Source organism: Galeopterus variegatus, unplaced genomic scaffold (genome assembly GCF_000696425.1).
Source record: "Galeopterus variegatus unplaced genomic scaffold, G_variegatus-3.0.2 Scaffold12523, whole genome shotgun sequence".
In the NCBI taxonomy this organism is placed as follows: domain Eukaryota; kingdom Metazoa; phylum Chordata; class Mammalia; order Dermoptera; family Cynocephalidae; genus Galeopterus; species Galeopterus variegatus.
The window spans coordinates 21,037-42,424 of record NW_007738634.1 but is presented as its reverse complement, the minus strand read 5'-3'; the positions used below and the strand labels follow the sequence as shown (position 1 = coordinate 42,424).

The window sequence follows — 21,388 nt, the reverse complement described above, 5'->3', positions numbered from 1 at the left end:
TATAAAATAATCTATATAAATATCCCTACTAAGCCGCTATTAAAAAAAAAAAAAAGCTGTGAAAGTACTTACAGGAAATCCCGCTTATCTCACATAAAGCACTGCTCATAAGGCTGTGAGCTTCTGATATCCTACCCTGTCCCCATCCGTGTATCTTTCTTATGTCAGAAACATTGAATCACAATTGGAAAAAATATATTTCAATGGGTGGAATGAGAACAATATACATCTTGTTTAGTAGCTATGATAACAGGCTAAAGGAAAAATTTGCATTGGTAAGTGCTGATTTTCCTGTAAGACAAGGAAGGAAGAAGAGCTTTTTCCCACCAGTTTTAGAGTTCTATGGAAAGTATTAAATTATTTTTTCATAGTTTAGCTTCTGGGTTTACTACCTGGTTTGTATTTCTGTAATGCTATCCTCTTTCAGAGAGTTCTGTCTGCTTTCTGTCAGAATCCACTGGAAATTGAACATGATGTTCACTGTACCATCACTATGGAGGGTACTTAAAAGACTCCCAACCTCCAAATCTTGCTTTCAGTATCTCAGTGTGATGTAGAGCCGCCTGTGCCATTGTTTTCTCATCAAGACATCAGAAAAAAAAACACATTTATTCATTTACTTTAATATTTATTAATTATGATATTTTTGAGAAAACTTCTTGAAGAGCCTTGAGTTACTAAAATGACTAAGGATTTCTAAGAATATCAAAATAGAAACTGAATACTTGCAAATTCATAATTCTACTAAATGTATATTTTTTGTTTCTCAGTTTTTAGTTAGGTTTTATTTACTTATATTTTGGCCTATTATCCGTATAATTAAATATTTATAAGAAGCATAAATATTACATAAGCCAGGTAATTATGACATATAAAAGGTCTTATTAGCATTTGTAAAAATATATGAAAATTAATCTGAAGACAAAGGAGAGCTTTCCTATTCTGCACGTGTATTATTAAGTTCTAGATCGCACACAGAAGTGAATCAGACTTTCTAGTATGTTCCCATGTCTTTGCCATGGAATAAAAGGGCTGTCTTGCATACACCACTGGAACTTTAGATATTTGGGTAATAGCAACATAAGGCATCATGTGAAACATAAATATTCTGTTTTTACCTGTAATGAAGCTTCTGTCTTTTCTCTCCCTTGTGCTTTTTAACATAAGATAGTGAGAGCAATTTATACATTTGTTTCCACCTTTTGAGACTCTCCCTAAGGAAATGCAAGTGATTTGTTGATCATCCCTGAAGCATTTGAAAACTTAACAAGAATGCAGGGGACTCTTATTAATTGCCCAGAATAATTTCTAGTAACTATAAATGAGATGTGTATGTTTGTTTGCTTATTGCATTCCTACCTTTTATTCTTGAGTAGCTATTTTTCTTCTTTTTTTCTTTTTTCTTCACTATGATGTTTAGTTTTTTATTTATCCGCTTGGCTACACTATGGTGCCCAGTTGTTTGGTCAATCATCAGTCTGGTTGTTACTGTGCAGGTATTTTCTAAGATGTGATAAAAGTTTAAATTGGTAGACTTTGAGATCAGCAGATGACCCTTCAAAGTGTGGATGGGCTTCATCCAAATAGTTTAAGGGCTTGAGATCAAAGACTGACGTCCTCCAAGGAAGAAGAGATTCTGCCTCCAGGTGTGACATTGAAATTCTTCCTGAGTTTCCCATCTTTGTACTCAGGACTCCAGCCTTAACTGTTGCCCGAATCTCCAGGCTGCCAGCCTGTCCCTTGGGTTTCTGTCCTGCCAGCCCCCATGATAGTATAAACCAAACCCTTAAAATCTTATGTATCTATATATACATGTGACCACAGAAAGAGAAATTGGTTTCTCATATGTCTCCTCTCATTTCATAATGAATGGTCATCATCTGTCTGTTTAGGACACCTTTTTGTTATTTGCCTTAATTGTATTTCAATATTTCTTTTTTCCATAATGTGTAACACCCACTCCTATTATTCATTGGTGCCCACCTCGATACATATTCTACTGTGCTTGATATAAACTCGGCATTTTTAGTATATCTGACTAAAATTTATGTTTATGTGCATTGTTTTACTATGCATTTGTTATTGTGCTGTAAATGTAGTGTTGAATTTTAAATCACATTATTTGTCATGTATTCATGTTGTGACCTTATAGGATATGTTTTTCTATTATTGCCTTTTCTTTTGTTTTTGGTCTCATTTGTTGGCTTGTTTAGCAATTAAATAAATTAACTTTATTGAGATATCATTGAAAATAATAAACTGCACATATAGAAAATGTAAAATGTGACAACTTTTGACATACCCAGGCACCTGTCAAATAATGACATACTCTTAATTAAGTGGAGTTGTTCTAGGCTTCACTTCAGTTTGCCCTTTTTGCAGTGCAGTCTGGACTCTTTTAAGACAGGAAGATGAGCATATCATAGGATTCACCTCATCCCTTTTCCATCTCTCAGAGAAACTGTCCTTTGTTGCCTACTGTCAGTGTTTTGAAAGCTATTGTTTCACATATCTTCCTTTCCCCCCGCTTTTTCTTGTTTTAGTGGGAAGTTAAATCCGTTCTCTATCACCCATAATAGTCAGTAGCAAAAAGAATATCCAGCATATATTAAGGTGAGATCTGGAAATATTCTTTCTTTTCCTTATTTTAATAATTAACTTTTTAAGTGTCATCTCTAGTGTTTAATTAAAATTGCTTCGATGGAAATTACATTTTTACATAAGCCTATCATCTTCCCTCAAAGTATATAAATATTGTAATTATGCACTGCTAACTTTTGTTTTTTGTGTGCAATTTTCTAATCCGTAAGCACTGTACTTGCAAAAGGCATGACTGAATTGTTCACCTTTATTACCAGCTTCTAAAATAATACTCAGAAAAGAGTAGATATCTGACTGACTATTTGATGGAATAAAAGGATGAGTGAGTGAATGAATGAATATAATATTTATCTTAAATTTCTAAAATCAAATATGAATTTTTCATTCCCAGTGCTACAATCAATCTTTAATGTGATTTTAATTTTGGTAAAGAAATACTGACAATTTTCATATCATTCTCTAGAATATTTACTGCTCCAGAGCAGAACACAACTGTTTCTTCTTCATCTTGTTGTTCCTAATATTTAACAAGCCGCTGGCATACTGTAGGTTATGAAATAATACATATTAAAATAATAAAGTAAGATACAAATTGTGGAAAATGAAATTTACAAAGATTTTTATCAACTTAAAAATTACTTTTTGCAATAAATTAATTTAAATCCCTGAGATTAGTCTTCCAGAGTGAAAATACCCATGTGATGGTAATGTTGCCTCCTGCGTTAATACATACTGTCTATTTTTTCATAAAATCCTCCTATACAGGAGGATAGAGCTTGTACTTTCTATCTTGTCATTCTTGTGGACAAAGTCTGTATCATGTAAGGTACAAGCTCAGTTCATAATAATCTCATTCTCTCACTAGCTCTGGAAAATCCCTATCTTTTTGGCATTCCTTTAGCACTGCAAAGATATATTAATAACTACTGCTTTTAAGCTTTTTGTTGTCAATGTTGCTTTCTGTGATAGCAAGATCTCTTATTCGAAGTTTGTGCATTTTACAAGAGGTATTGTCCACATCCTAAGTCATGAATGTGCTATGTAGTAAACTTTTCTTGGTCAAGCAGGCAATACTTTAAGATGAGGAGCATCACTGGATCACAAAATCTTTTAAAAATATTTGTAAGACACACAGAAAAGTTATATTCTAGACACCATATTTCTATGAGCCACATTAAGCAACATGAGTAGTTTTATATTACATGCTTTATTATTTTAAAATAATATATCATTAAATATATAGTAGATGTTCAGTTATCGAAAGTACCCATCACATTCCCTCTACCCTTTCTAGAGTCAAACATAGTTGACTATCACAACAGTTTCCTCTCTTTCCAAATTTTTTTTTGTGTTTGTATTTGTGTTAGAAACACCTAAGATGAGATCTATCAACTTAAAATGATTTTAAGTGTACAGTACAGCAATCATAACTGTAGAGGAACTAATGCACAACACATCTCTATAATTTAATCATCTTGCATAAATGAAATGCCATGTCCTTTGAAAAGCAACTACCCATTTGCCCCTTTCCCAATCTCTGGCAACCTCTGTTGTCCTCTCTGCTTCTGTGTGATTGGCTATTTTATATACCTCACATGGGTGGTAAAATACAGTATTGGTCTTTGTGCAACTGGCTTAGTTTATGTAATTTCATGTCTTCAAGGTTAATACATACTGTCTATTTTTTCATAAAATCCATTTACTGTAATATTGATTGACATACACATGATAGATATAATTGCTAGTTAAGTGGTTTGATTTTCATAACTGGATTTATGATGTTTACATCATTTTGTGATTGACTTATTATTTTCCTCTTAACCATAAGAATTTAGATTAAATACCTTGATTGCTACCGCTTTGGTTAATGTATTTAAACTAGAAGAGAATTTTCATTGTGTCTGAGTTTTCTCTTTTACAAATAATAGTATAATTCACATATTTTTATTCCTCATTTTTCTCATGTAGAAAAATATACTAAGTTTACATACATAGATGATACTTAGAAATTATTAGGTCATATGGTATCAATATATTCAAATCCAGTAGATGCAACAAAAATGTTTTGATATTTCTATTTATAATATATATTAACATTTTTGGTAACAAATATTTAATATTTATACATTCAGAAAGAACTTAGGAGCATTTTTCTATTGTAGCACTTTTAATAATTCCAGGAAACTCATATTTTGCAAAAGGAAAGGATGCAACAAAATATTATTGAGGTTTTTCTTTGATCACTGATTAAAATTAAATTTAGACTACTGGGGCAACTGTATATACAAATATAAAATAATACAGTTGGACCCCTACCCTAAAATATAAACAAACATTAAAGTTATTCAACATCCTAATTATGAGTTTAACTGTAGAACTCTTAGAAGAAAATATAGATATAAATCTTCCTGACCTCAGATTGGACAATGAAGTCTTAAACATGACACCAGAAGCACAAACAACAAATGAAAAAGAAAAATAGATAAATTGACCTTCATGAAAATTAAAAATGTTCCTGAAACAAGGACATTATCAATATAGGGAACAGACGACATAAAAAACTGAAGAAAATATTTTTAAATAATACATTTGATGAGCATTGAACATCTAGAATGTATAAAAAAACTTCTATAACTCAACAGCAAGAAATTATCCCCATTAAAAAATGGGCAAAGGGCATGAATGGGAATTTCTTCAGAGAGATATACAAATGACACATAAGTGCATGGAAAATTGCTCAATATTAGGCATTAGGGAAATGTAAATCAGAATCACAATGAAATACAACAAATAACAATAGCAAGTATTGGCAAGAATGTATATAAATTAAAACTTTCCTGCATTGCTGATGGGAATGTAAACTGTAAAATCATTCAGCTGCTATAGAAAATAGTTTAGAAATTCCTCAAACAGTAAAACACATAGTTTCCATATGGACCTACAATCTCACTCCTAGATAAATCCTAAAATGAATTGAAATAAGTTAATTAAACAAGGACACATAGAAGGAACACTATTCACAATAGGCAAAAGGCAGAAAAAGCCCAAATTTCCATTAACACAAAAATGGTTACACAAATTGTGGTATATGCATAAAGTGGGATATTACTTATTCATAAAAGGGAATAAGTATACCACAAAAATGAATAAAATATTTAAGAACAAGCTTAACTAAGGAGGGGAAAACTATAAAATATTGGTAAAAGAAATTTAAAAATACAACAAATAAATGAAAAGGCCCCCATGTTCATGAACTGGAAAATTTAATATTGTTACAATGTCCATTTTACACAAAGCAGAATACAAATTCAATGCAGTCCCTATCAAAATCTTAAAGGCTTCTTTTTCTTTTTACAGAAATAGAAAAAACAACCGTAAAATTCGTTTGGATTAACAAAATACCCAAATACAACAATGTAGAGAAAGATGAACAAAGTTGGAGATATCAAATTTCCTGATTCCATAATATACTACAAATCCACAGCAATTAAAACTGTATGTACTAGCATTAAATAGACATATAGAACAACAGAACGCAGAGCCCGGGAATCAATCCATGCATATACAGACAACTAATCTCTGGCAAGGGTGCCAATAATACACAATAGGGAAAGACTACTCCCTTCAATAAATGGTGCTGATGAAATCAGCTGTTGACATACAAAAGAAAGAAACTGAACATTATTGTACACTCTACAAAAAAGTTAGCTGAAATGAGATTACAAATGGAAACATACATACAGGCCCGAAACTTCAAAACTCCTAGAAGAAAAGATAAGGGAAAATCTTTATCATCACAATCTTGGAAATGATTTCTTGGATATGACACCAAATGTGCAGCCATGAAAAGCAAAAAATAAACAAGTGGGACTACATCAAAAATAAAAAAGCTTCAGCAAAGTGAAGGAAACAATAACAGAGTGAACACCCAATATAGAAAATGGAGAAAATTATTTGGAAATGATGTGTTTGATAAGAAGTTATGAATAAAAATATGTAAGGAACTCCTAAAACTCAAAAGCAAAACAAAACAAAACAAGAAACAAACACAGAAAATAAAAACTTGATTAAAAAATATGCTAAATATTTCAATTGACATTTCTCCAAAGAAGATATCCAAATGGCCAACAGGCATTTGAAAAGGTGTTCAACATCACTAATCATCAGAAAAACTGCACATCAAACCACAGTAAGATTTCACCTCACACCTGATAGAATGGCTATTACATAAACAAACAAACAAAAACACACACATACGGTATTTGTGAGGATATGGAGAAATTAGAACCCTTGAAAATCATTGATAAAAATGTAAAATGGAGCAGCCACTTTGTAGAGTACTGTGGTACTTCCTCAAAAAATTGAAGATAGAACTGCCATGTGATCCAACAGTGTTCCTTTTTATATGTATTCAGAAGAATTGGTTAGAATCTAAAAGATATATTAGTAAACATGTGTTAATTGTAGCATTATTTGAAGTAGCCACAATGTTGAAAGGACATGAATGTCTGTTGATGAATAAATAGATAAAGGAAATGTGGTATATAAATTTAATGGAATGTTTTTTCACGTTTGAGAAAAGGAGGGAGGATATTCTACAATACACAACAGTATAGATAAAACTGGAAAGCACAATTCTTAGTAAAATAAGCCAATCACATAATGACAAATACCATGTGATTCCAGCTTTACAAGTTATATGAAATAGTCATATTTACAGAATCAGAAATTAAAATGGTGGTTGCAATGGGCTGGCGTTTGGGAGAAATGTGTTGTTGCTAGTCAATGGCCCTGGAGTCTAAGTTATGCAAGAGAAATAATCAGTGCATGCTATAGCAGGTATTAAGCTTGAAAACATTATGATAATTTAAAGCAGGCAGGCCTCAAAGCTCACCCTTACTATGTGATTAGATTGCTGCAAATGCAGAGACCTAAGGATGGAACAGAATGCTTTCAACGGGGGTCAGATGCAAATGATTCCATGGACAATGACCTGAGTTATGTGAGCAATGGCTTTTTTGTGGACTAGGCCGTATTTAGTCAAGTTAGTCAGATATAACCATAATATTGTTTATAATTTCAACTTTGAGATCATATGCAATTCAAATTATGTAGAGATAAAATAAAATGATATACAGATTCTAAAGTAAAAATTACATACACATAAGCCTGTATGTTTGCATTTTGCATATATCAACCAGTCTTAGCATCTATGTACATATATGGGTAAATATGTGTATATGCACATATGTAAATTATACTTACAAATATCACTATGAACATAGTAAAAGAAAAATGGATGATACAGCTTTTATGCATTTACAAATAGTAAGAGTATAGACAGAGGTTGCCAATGATCTTTGTTTTAAAATGTCCAAGAAGAACAAATTAAACTATTTAATTAAAACAAACATTTCAACACTCTCTTGATTTTGAGGTGCAGAATATCATTCTCAATTTCTTTCAATTTAATTTTCAGTGTGAAATATATACTTTATTGATAAACCAATTTTTCCCAAACACTTTTTGCATTGCCGCTTTCACATCTTTGTTCCTTAAACTGTAGATGATGGGATTCAGCATGGGAATCACAATGGTGTAGAATATTGACACTATCATGTCATGCTCCAAAGTGTAGCTGGAAGTTGGTCTCACATACATGAAGAGTAGTGTTCCATGAAAAAGTGACACTCCTGTTAGGTGAGAGCCACATGTAGAGAACACTTTTCGTCTTCCTTCAGCAGAGTGCGTCCTCAGAACAGCCACCAGAATGAAACCATAGGAGACCAGGACTATCAGGATAGTGGATATCTCAATAGAGCCAGCAAAGTAGAAGAGTAGAAGCTGGTTTGTGTGAGTGTCAGAACAAGAAATAGCAAAAAGAGGAGGAATATCACAAAAGAAGTGTCTAATTTCATTGGATCCACAGAAGGACAAGCTGAATGTGGCCACTGTGTGTGTTGTAGCATGTAAGATGCCACCGACATAGGAAGCAACAATGAGTGGTAAATAGACTCTGGGTGACATGCTCAGTGAATACAGAAGTGGGTTGTAGATGGCCACATAGCGATCATAGGCCATTGCAGCCAAGAGAAAGCATTCCGTGGTTCCAAAAGTAGTAGCGAGAAATATCTGTGCTGCACATTCAGGGAGTGAAATGACTTTATTATTTGACATAAAGTCTACTAACATATTTGGTGTAATAACTGAGGTAAAGAAGGCATCCACAGAAGACAACACACTCAGAAAATAGTACATGGGGGTGTGAAGCCTGGAATCCCCAATGACCAAAACAATCAGTCCTAAATTTCCCATGAGGGTAAAGAGGTAAATTGCTAGAAAGAACAAGAAAAAGATGACCTGCATTTCAGCATTGTCTGTGAAGCCCTTCAGTACAAATATGGTGACTTCAGTGACATTCTCCATGTTGAAATCTCATAGATCAAAATTGAAGGTGTTTATAAAATTGTAGTTCACATAACTGTAAACAATTAAGAATACTGTGACTCTAGAGGACATGAATGGTCTTCGTGTACACACATTCTTGCACTCACGATTTTCTATGAGCAAATCAGAAGACAGTGACTAATATTAATGCCATTCTCTACAGAATCAAATCAAAGACAGACTTCATCACTCACTAGTTGAATTCTTGCTTTTACAAATACCATCAGGTCAACTCATTAATTTACTACTGAATTCTATTAGTTGTTTTCATATAACATTAAAAAAAACAAGTGAGTGATTAGGAACAATTCTTGCTGACATCCAAACACATGAGATAGTCTATCAGTGGACAGAGCATTGGAAGAGATACCAGAATTCTAGATCTTTCAGCATTTGTGTATAATGTTTTGCTATACTCTGTAAAAGCATACACTCTATTAGGAGTACATTTATCTATCTCTACAAACATAAACATAACATGTATTTTTATTTTTTCTTTGTTCCAGTAAGTGTTGATTTTTAATTCTTAGACAGACTCTGAATAAATTAGATTTTGATGAACATATTTGATTCACATATATAACAGATAAGAACTAGATTGGTATTACTTGGTGTTTAGTAGCTAAAATGCTTAGTACAAAACAACATAATTGCACTTGACATATTCCCTTCCTTTCTCAAAATATTTTTTTTGGAATACTTTAAAATTTCTCTTACCTGTGGAATGGCAAATACTGGTTTATGTATACTGTGAACAATGCTAATTTAGATTGTTTATATGTACTTACTCAACTGTCGATGAAACCCACAGGAAATGTCCTGAAGGGAATATACCCCAATTATCATCTGGTTCAAAATAACAATATAATGATTTACTTGATAATAAAAAAGTAAATGATTCTTTAATAAGGCACTACATGATGAAACTCATTGAATGAATAGAGTTCTTTAGACACATTTAAAATGCTTTTGATATGCATTCACCTTATGATTAGTGATAATGAAAATCTTTGCACACATCTGTAGGCCATTTGCATGTCTTCTTTGGAGAAAAGTGTATTTGAGTCCTTGTCCAGTTTTAATTCAAATTATTACTATTGTAGTTGTCACTGCTATTTAGTTCTAGGAGTTCCTTATATATTTTTGATATTAATCCCTTGTTAGATACATGGTGTACAAACATTTTATCTGATTTTGTAGGTTTTCTTTTCATTCTGGTGATTGTTCTTTGCTGTGCAAAAGGTTTTCAGTATGATGTACTGCCATCATCTAATGTTGTTTTTGTTACTTGGCTTTTGGTGTCATATCTACAAAATCATTGACAAGCCCAAAGTTCTGAAGCTTTTTCCTTATAATTTCTTCTAAAAATTTTATTTTGTGACTTATATTTACATCTTTAATCAATTCTTAGTTGTTTTTCTATATAACAAAGGCCCATCTTCTTTATTTTGCATATAGGTATTACATTTTCTCAGTCACTATTTTTGAAGAGGCTATCCTGTCCTGATCCTTGGCACCTTTGTTTTCATATTCCAGTATTTACTTATTTCCTTTTCCTTTTATTATTATTTTTGATTGTATATATTTACGGGATACAGAGTGATATTTTGATGATGTATACAATGTGTGCATGTTTAAAGTGAGGTCATCACAAACATTTATCATGTCTTTTGTTGAGAACATTTGAACTCCTCTCTTCTAGTCATCTGAAAATATACAATAAATTATTCTTAATTGTATATACCTAGGACAACCATAGAACCCTCGAACTTATTATTTCTATCTAGCTGTAAGTTTGCATACATTGACCACCCACATTGACAACTTTTAGCAAAATCTACTTCTATTCAGAAAAACTTTGCTGAAAGGGCACCTTAATTTTTATGAAGTAGCGTTTTTGTAAAGGCTCTCTGGATAGCAGAGATGACAGGTGTGGCCTATGACAGTAGAGACAACTGGAGTGAAGGACTGTGGACTTCCAGAGAGATGGCAATAGCTGCTCAAACCAAACATTTGCAGACCATATGGGCAATAAAACTCCACGAGAGACATTAAAATTCCTCAGTGGTGCTTTTGAATTTAAAAAAAAATTAAGTGTTCTTGAGTGCAATCATTTTTTTGGTTATTGACATAATGGAAAAGTCTTTAATACTGGAAAGCCTTGGGATCTACACAAAATATTGAGATATATAATCACAGTCCTTTGAAACAAAATGTATTTCTAGGAAAATAACATGATCCTCCCATCAGTTTTGTGGGTTTTAATTGGTAAAACGGCTTTTACTATAGTTCTGAATTTAGGGATGTTTGATGATTTGATTGATACTCAAGTTCTCAAAGGGATTCAGTGTGTGCCCCATTCATAATTTACATACTTGTAATGTTTTCTGTCCAGGGCAGCCCTGGATTAGGGAACTGGGTCAGAGCTATTGCAATCATTCCAGCTACAGAATGAAGGTCCTTTGTGATGGCTTTTTGAGGTCTTTACTAGTTTCACAGAAAGTCTCACAGACGGCATTCCTCCACCACTGTGTCCTGCACCTCCTCTCTCCCCTAACCCCAGCAAGTTTTTGTTGTTAATATTTGAATACAAGATACCATGAACCTCCTGCACATCCAGGTAGGAATGACCTGGAAGAGGAGGTGAGTTAATGCCCCATGGGGTGAACTATGACCAATGTGAGATGAGAGTTGAGAAATTAGTTTTCCTATCTTGCTTTATTGAAAACTTGTGCTTGGCAGAGGTGTCTGGTTGGTTGATTGAGGTGATTCATGCATCTGAATAAAAGTGTGATGAGTGTGGGATGAGTGGGTGTGTATGAGTGTTCACACTTTTGGAAGTTTTGAAATGAATGGTTTTGTTTTTCCTTTATTCAAAGACAGTTCTGTGTATACTTTATTTAGCACAAACGTTCAGCTAGATAATGTAGAAAGGGTATACAGTGTTTAATCACTTGTGAAATTACATTAGTGAGCTCTGGTAAATAAGAAAGGTACAAATTTGTTCAGTTTCACAAAATATGCCAGAAGAGATGCAATAGGCAGAATAATGATGCCCTCAGAAAATGCCCATGTCCTTACCCAGAAATAGTAAACATGTTACCTTCCATTGACAAAGAAATTTGCTGATGTAATTAAGGCCTTGAGATGTCAAGAATCTCATGTATTAGGAAACTAATAAAAGAGACAACATAATTATTTTTAGAAAATTCAAATATGTAAACCAAATTAGAAGATACAAAGTACCGTTCTCACTATTGGCCTTAGTTTATCTAACAATATATATAGGATTGCTATACAGGCAAGTGTGAATTTAGTTCTGTTACTCCAATTCTGTTCACCTAGCCAGATCCTAAAAGAATCGTTTTCTGCTGGGAAAGATACTTCTCCATTTGGAAGTAAATCAGTTGTAAAAGCCAAATGCATCCATAATGAAGTGACATTTTAAAAAAAAGAGCATAAATAAATAATATGAATGTCTTAGAGGTTAATGCTATCAAACTATTGCCAATGATTTCCATAAGACTGCACATGTTAACAATATAATGTGATTTTATTGTTGCTTTTAGCAATTTTTCTGCTTTAAGAGTGAAGTTAGAAGTTGACTCACTGATATAAATAACACAGCCTCTAAATTTTGGTCATTTCTGACCTTACTGAAAAACATCATAAATGTACTTTCTTTCCAGACACTGACTTGTACTCACTTTAGTCCCAGTTTTTCTCATTCCATTGTATGTAGTAGCATTATACATATACAGAAATGTGGTACATAGTAACTGTTAAACTTTTTATTTTACTTTTGCCAGAAATTACCTGTGATGTAACCAAACTGTGACCTCGTGGGTTGTGTTTTCCTGTTACTGCCTTTTTCTTTTGTGTTTGTTCTTATTTGTTGGCATGGTTAGTAATTAAATAAATTAATTGAGATATCACTGAAAATAATAAACTTCACATGTAGAAAATGTCAAATTTGACAACTTTTAACATACATATGCATCCGCAAAACAATAAAAACACATAATTAAGTTAAGTTCTTCTAGGTTTCACTTGGGTTTGCCATTTTTGCAGTGCACTCTGGATACTCTTTGAAGACATATAGGTGGGGGTTCATCTCATCTGTTTTCCATCTTTCAGAAAAATTGTCCTTTGTTGTCTCATGTCAGTGTTTCAAAAATTATTGCTTCACATATATTGCCTTTGTTTTTTCTTTTTCTTGTTTTAGTCGGTCATTAAATCAATTATCTATTACCCCATATTAGTTGGTAGCAGAGGAGACTAATCAGCATATATTAAAGTGAGCTCTGGAAGTATTCTTTCCTTTCTTTTTTTTAATAATTAACTTTTTTAAGCTTCTTTCATCCACATAAAAATAAGTAAATATATTCTTTTTAAAACCTTATTTAAAGAATTAAAATAAGAACTGTTGTGGATTGAAATAACAGCAATAAACCCTGCACATTAAAAAAAAAAAAAAAAAAAGATTCAGATTACTTCTCATCGCCTAACTGTTTCCATCCTGGCATATGCTTTTGTTCTCTTCTGAAAGTTTCATAATTAAAACCATGCAGGATTTTCCATTTTCAATTCTTAACATTCTGCAATCTATTATTTGCACAACACTCACAACTGTCCATTAACAAAAGATCACATTGTTCTTTGGCTAAAAATCCTACAATGGTTCCTCAATCAATCAAAACAAAAGGCAAGTTTGACAATGGCCTATATAGTCCTACTTGGTCAAGTTTTACATTACAAGTAAACCATTATGTAGTCCATTTCTTAACCTTATTTTATGCTCCAACCACCTTTGACTCTGTTGCTCCTCATCACTACAGTCTTATTATTATTTATGAATTTTTGCACTAATAGATTTCTCACCTGGGAAGAGTCTTCCCCTTGATATCCACACAGGCTCCTCACTAACTCTGCAAGTGTTTGTTTAAATGTCATTTTCTCAGCGGGCTCCCCTGACAAACTAATTTAAAAATTTAACTCCCATCCTTGCCACTTGTTCAATTCTTTTTGTGTTTGACTGAATATCATCTATCATGTTATATAACTTTCTTCTCATTCTGCCTATTTTCTGTATTCCCCGTAAGCTTCACAAATGGAGAAATTTGGTTGTTTAATTTAATAATTTATGTTTATTGAACTTAACAATACATGGTTTTTGAATTTATTGGGTATCTGTTATGTGCCTTTTACTGTCTGAGGCACAAAAGATAAAGTAGTGAATGGAATATACAGAGTCTCTGATTAAAAAATAATAATAATAACTTAGTGGAAGAGACATGAAAACAGGCTATAGGTGAGAATAAGTAGAAATGACCCCTAATCTGGACTAGAAACTAAATATATATTAATATCTGAAGTATGAGCAGGGATTAGTCATATGCTAATGATAGATACTGGTTGCAAAAAATTGAAATGTTTCTTTCTTTCTGTGCTTGTCACATGCTGATTCTGGAGACAACAACAAGGTTAAAGCAATAACAATTATAATATTTATTGGTTGTTGCCTAATTTATTGTAGCCATACCCTACACTTAATTTTAAATAAAATATTTGCACACATTTTCCTTGTTCTATGTAAGGCATTTTTCACCTCATTGTTCCTTGAACTGTAGAGCATGGGATTCAGCATGGGTATGAGCAAAGTGTAAAATAAAGAGGCCACTTTATCAGTTTCAAAGGAATGGCTGGATTTGGGTTGTACATACATAAAGAATAGCGTGCCATAGAATATGACTCTCACTGTCAGGTGAGATCCTCAGGTAGAGAAGGCCTTGCATCTGCCATCTGCAGAGTTCATCCTGAGGATGGTGACAAGGATCTGAATGTAGGATGCAGAGACTATCAGGGGAGATGAAATCAAATTGAAAGCTAAAAAGACCAGAATTATCAATTTAATTTCATGTGTGTCTGAGAACAGTAAAGATATCATTGGCAGACTATCACAGTAGAAATATCTGATGACATTACGGCCACAAAATGATGAATTAAAATTTTGTATGATGGTCAACAAAGACTATATCACACTGTAGATATAAGGTATTGCCACCAGCCCCCTACATAATGTTTGTGACATGATGACTGTGTAGAGCAAAGGCTTACAGATGGCCACATAGTGGTCATAGGCCATTGCTGACAGAATAAAAATTTCACTAATGATAAATTAACTGAAGAATATGAGATGAGTAGCACATGAATTATAAGAGATTGCACATTCATCTACAACAAAATTTACCAAAATTTTGGGTCCCAAGCTGTCAAATAACCAAGATCAGTACAAGACAGTGTTTGAGGAAAAAGTACATGGGTATTTGTAGCCTTGAATCTATGCTTGTGAGGATGACCAAGCACAGGTTACCAGCCACTGAGACCATGCATACAATGAAGAAGAGCCCAGGTAATAAAGCCTGCAGCTCAGGGAGGTCTGTGATTCCTATTAGAATGAATTTATTCAAAATTGTTTGATTGCATTTATCCATTCAGGCCATTCAGGAAACCAATGCTGGAGATAAATATAAGAATAATTATTATGTTTATCTAGAAATGAGATGTGTGCGTGTACGATTATTACATGTCTCCAACTCATACAAATTATCCTGTTTTGAGCATCACATATTACACACACATATTAATATTCAACTCTGCACCCATGGATATGTGCAATCAGTTTCAATTAAAAGAAAATTTTAGAAGAGAGAAGACCCAAATAAAAAAATTGAAATGAAAAAGCTGATATTACAACAGATACCTCTGAAATACAAGGAATCATTAGAGACTATTATAAACAACTATATGACAACAAATTTGAAAATCTGGAGGAAGTTGATACATTTCTGGATACACACAAACTACCAAAACTGAGCCAAGAAGATGTAGAAATTCTGAACAGACCAATAACAATAAAAGAGATTGAAGTGGTTATCAGAAGGCTCCAAAGAAAGAAAAGCAAAGCACCAGATGGATTCACAGCAGAATTCTACCAAACATTCAATGAGGAATTGACACCAATTCCCTACAAACTATTCCAAAAGATTGAAACAGAGGCAGTCCTCCTGAACTCATTCTTGGAAGCAAACATCACCCTGATACCAAAACCAGGTAGAGATACAAATAAAAAAGAAAACTACAGGCTAATATCCTTGATGAATAAAGACAAAAATCCTCAATAAAATACTAGCTAACAGAATACAGCAACACATACACAAAATTATACACCATGATCAAGTGGGATTCATCCCACTGATGCAAGGTTGCTTCAACATAAGGAAATCAATAAATGTGATACACCATATCAATAAAATCAATCAGAAGGAACATATGATCATTTGTATAGATGCTGAAAAAGCACTTGATAAAATTCAACACTTGTTCATGAGAAAGACTCTCTACAAGTTAGGTATAGATGGAAAGTATCTGAAAATAATTAAAGCCAAATATGACAAACCCACTGTCAATATCATCCTGAATGGGGAAAAGCTGAAATCTTTTCCTTTAAGAACAGGAACTAGACAAGGATGCCCACTCTCACCACTCCTATTCAACATAGTGTTGGAAGTACTAGCCAGAGCAATCAGAGAAGAGAAGGAAATAAAGGGCATCCAGATTGAAAAAATGAATTCAAACTGTCCCTGTTGCAAGTGGCATGATCCTGTATATCAAACTGCCTAAAGCCTCTACAAAAAAACTCTTGGAGTTGATAAATGATTTCAGCAAAGAGGAAGGATACAAAATCAACACACAAAAATCAGTAGCATTTCTATTCTCCAATAGTGAGCATGCAGAAAGAGAAACCAAGAAAGCTTGCCCATTTACAATAGCCACCAAAAAAAAAATAAAATAATTAGGAATTGAGTTTACCAAGGATATGAAAAATCTCTATAATGATAACTACAAACAACTGGTGATAGAAATTAAAGAGGACAAAAGAAGAAGTAAAAATATCCCATGGTCTTGGATTGGAAGAATCAACATTGTGAAAATGTCCATAGAACCCATAGTGTTATGCAAATTCAATGCAATCCCCATCAAAATACCAATGACATTTTTCTCAGAAATGGAAAAAAAAAAATCTCCAGACATTTATATGGAACAACAAAGACCATGCATAGCCAAAGCAATTCTGAGCAAAATAAATAAATAAAGCTAGAGGCATAACACTACTTGACTTTAAACTATACTACTAAGTTATGATAACCAAAACCACATGGTATTGGCATAAAAAAAAGACACACTGATCAATGGAATAGAATAGAAAAATCCAGAAATCAACCCACACACATACAGCCATCTGGTCTGTGAACAAGGCACCATGCCTATATACTGGGGAAGAGACTGTCTCTTCAGCAAATGGTGATGGGATAACTGATTATCCATATGCAGAATAATGAAACTAGACCCATACCTCTCACCATATCCTAAAATCAAACAAAACGGATTAAGGAATTAAATGTCCAACCTGAAACAGTAAAACTTCTTAAAGAAAACATAGGAGAAACATTTCAGGAAGGAGGACTGTGCACAGACTTCAGGAATCTGAACCCAAAAGCTTAGACAACCAAAGGAAAAATAAATAAATGGGATTATATCCAACCAAAAAGCTTCTACAGAGCAAAAGAAACAATTAACAGAGTTGAAAGACAACCAACAGAGTGGGAGAAAATATTTGCAAACTATACATCTGACAAAGATTAATAAGCAGAGTATACAAGGAACAGAAACAATTTTACAACAAAAAAACAAGTAAGCCATTAAAAAAAATGGTCAAAAATCTAAATAGGCATTTCTCAAAGGAAGATATACAAATGGCCAACAGACACATGAAAGATGCTCGACATCACTCAGTATTCGCGAAATGCAAATCCAAACCACATTGGGATACCATCTCAACCCAGTTAGGATGGCTAATATTCAAAGGACAGTGAATGATAAATGCTGGCAAGGATGCAGAGAAAAAGGAACTCTCATACATTTTTGGTGGGACTGCAAATTGGTGCAGCCTCTATGGAAAATAGTATGGGGTTCCTCAAACAATTGCAGATAGATATACCATACGACCCAGCTATCCCACTGCTGGGCATATACCCAGAAGAATGGAAATCATCAAGTCAAAGGTACACCTGATCTCCAATGTTCATTGCAGAACTATTTGCAATAGCTAAGAGTTGGAACCAGCCCAAATGTCCATCCTCAGATGAGTGGATACAGAAAATGTGGTATATCTACACAATGGAATACTACTGTGCTATAAAAAAGAATGAAATACTGCCATTTGCAACAACACGGATGGGCCTGGAGAGAATTATATTAAGTGAACCGAGTCAGGCACAGAAAGGGAAATATCACATGTTCTCACTTATTTGTGGGAGCTAATAATAAATAAATGAATGCACAAAAAAACTGGGTGGGGGGAGGGAAGAAGACACAACAATTACAATTCCTTGAAGTTTATACGACAAATGAACAGATATGAGGTTGTTAGAAAGGAGGGTGGAGTGGGAGGAGGGAGGGAGGTTTTGGTAATGGGCCACAAAAATCAACCATATTGTCTATTGACAAAATAAAATTAAATTAAAAAAATAAATTTAAAAATTAGAAAATTTAAAAAATAAAGAAAAATAAATCTTATAAATTTAGTTGATTAAAGTAACTTTTCATAAATTGACAACATTATGAAAGTAGACAATTATTTTGCCTTCTCCTAAGAATATCTAAATGCGGCAACTGGCTAATCAGATATAAGCTAAAGCCAAAAGGTAACTGAAAAATAGCATAATTTTCACTGAATAATTTTACTGTCAATGGTGGAAAATCTGTTTATAACATAATATTTGTACTGTGCCAAAATTTATTCACATATCACTTGTTAGATAAAAAACATGCATCATAACTTTAAACTGATCTAGCCTTTACAATTTTATCAAAATCAATTACAGTGTTTAATGATGAATATATTAATTATTCTGATTTCAACATCACATATTGAACAATGCTTTGCCACACAGATATGTACAATAAACTATGTTACAATAAAATTAAAATAATTTAAAAAGTATTTTAATCAGAGGATTAATTTAGCATCACTATTAATGAAACAATCTAATGAAATAAAGTGTGGTTTACATTGCATCTTATGAAGTATTCTTAACAGAGGTTATTATTTTGAATATAATTAATGCTTTGGGTATTACTTTCAGTTTATGGGGCAACACAGGAAATAAGGACATATAATAAATGTCAGTGAAAATGATGTCAAGATATTTGAGAAGGTAAAAGGGGTAATATTATTCAATGTTACTGTCATTAAAAGATATATTAAAATTATTAAATTCATGGAAATCTAACATAGACCTATATACTAACATAAATCTACATGATATATTTAAAGGAGTGAGAAAAAATAAGTCTCTCAAGAATTATACTTGTATATCTGGCAAAATTAGTTTTCAAAAATGAAGGAGAAATTAAAACCAACAAAAGTTGAAGGAGTTTGTCACTAATAGATATGTCCTGTGATAAATACTAAAGCAAGTCCTTTAGGATGAAACGGAAGGACACTAGGCAGTAACTGGAAGTCATACAAAGGTGTAAAATACAGGAAAGGTAACAAAATAGGTAAATATGCATAGGTGATACAAAAGCTAGTGTTATGTGGGGAGGGGATGTATTAGTCTGTTTTTGTTGCTTATATCAAAATACATGGAACTGGAATATTTATAAAGAAAACAAGTTATTGCTTACAATTTCTGAGGCTGGGAAGTCCAAAGTTCAAGGAGTACATCTAGTGGTGACAACAGTGACCCCTCACATTGCAAGATGGTGAAAGTAGACAGAGCAGGGATGGAGAAAGACAGACTCTCTTCTTTTAAAGCCCTCAGACCTGTGCCCCTGACAACCATTTTTAATACATTCACTACTGCAAGACCCTGCAATCTAATCACCTTTACAAAGCTCCACCTTTCACTTACCATAATAGGATTTCCTGTCCTCTTACCAGTCACAGTGGGAGCCAAGTTGCTAATACATAAAACTTGGGGGACACGAGTCAAGCTTCAATGAGTTTTAGGAGACACAATTCAGTCCTCTACAGGGGATGTTGTAAATTTTTATTTTAATTCTGTTCCTATATGATTCAAAAGGAAAATACATAAAACAATTACTATGAATCTAAAGTTAATTGGTCTGTAATTTATAAGGATGTAATCTGTGAAACAGCAACATACAGTAAGAGCAGAACTGTATGGGAGAAGACTTTTTGTATACTATTCAATCACAAAAGGCATTAATTCAAATTAAATTGTCATAAACTTAGAAGTTGAACTGTAATCCCAGGAAAACCACTAAAAATAGAAAAAAAAAATACAAACGAGAAAATGAGAAGGGAATTAATTGGTACATTAGAATCAAAATAAACACAAAAGAAGGAACTGGAAAACAAAATATATATAAGCCGCACAGAAAAAAGTAACTAAAAATGCCAGAAGTAAGTGCTTCCTTATCAGTAATTACTTGTAATTTAAATGCATTAAACTTTTACACTGAATGGCAAAGATTGGATGTAAAGCCTATAGGAAATGCCACACGCAATAAAAAAAGACATGATTCCTCTCCTAAGACCAGGAAGAAAAAATTGTTACTTATTTCTATTACTCTATTCAGTATTTTTTTGAAGTGTTATCCAGACCAACTATTCAAGAATAGCATACAAAGTGCAACCAGTTTGAAAAGGAAGGTATGAAATCACATCTATTCACAGAAGACATCATCTGATGTACAGAAATTCTAAAAAATCCACACCCATATAGAATTGGTAAACAAATTCAGCAACATTGCAGGATACAAATTGACATGCAGAAATTGGTCATTTTCCTATGTGATATGAATGATCAATTGATAAAGAAAACTAAGAAAACAATTCCATTTACAATTGCTTCTAATAAAAATTTAACCAAAACCAAAAATGACTTACATACTAAAAACTACAAAATATTGATGAAATAAAGAAGACCTAAATGCGTGGAAAGACATCTCTCCTTCTTGAATTGGAAGATTTGTATTGTTAAAATGTCAATACCCTCCAAATTGATCCACATAATCAGTAAAGCCATATCAAATTCCCATTGACCTTTTTGCAGAAATGGAAAAGTCAAAACTAAAATTCATACGGAATCACAAGGGCTGCCAAATAGTGAAAGTGACATTGAAAAAGAGCAAAGTTGGAGGACTAACACTTTCTGATGTCAAAAAATAAAGAACATTGGGGCCGGCCCGGTGGCGCACTGCTATAGTGCACCGCTTGGGAGTGTGGTGACACTCCCGCTGAGGGTTC

The 21,388-nt window shown here is 33.1% G+C and overlaps 2 pseudogenes; both read right to left on the bottom strand.

The window, feature by feature from the left end:
- Positions 1 to 8,076: 8,076 nt before the first annotated feature.
- Positions 8,077 to 9,120, bottom strand: LOC103581194 (annotated as a pseudogene).
- Positions 9,121 to 14,575: 5,455 nt separating this feature from the next.
- LOC103581193 lies at positions 14,576 to 15,542 on the bottom strand (annotated as a pseudogene).
- Positions 15,543 to 21,388: the final 5,846 nt, after the last annotated feature.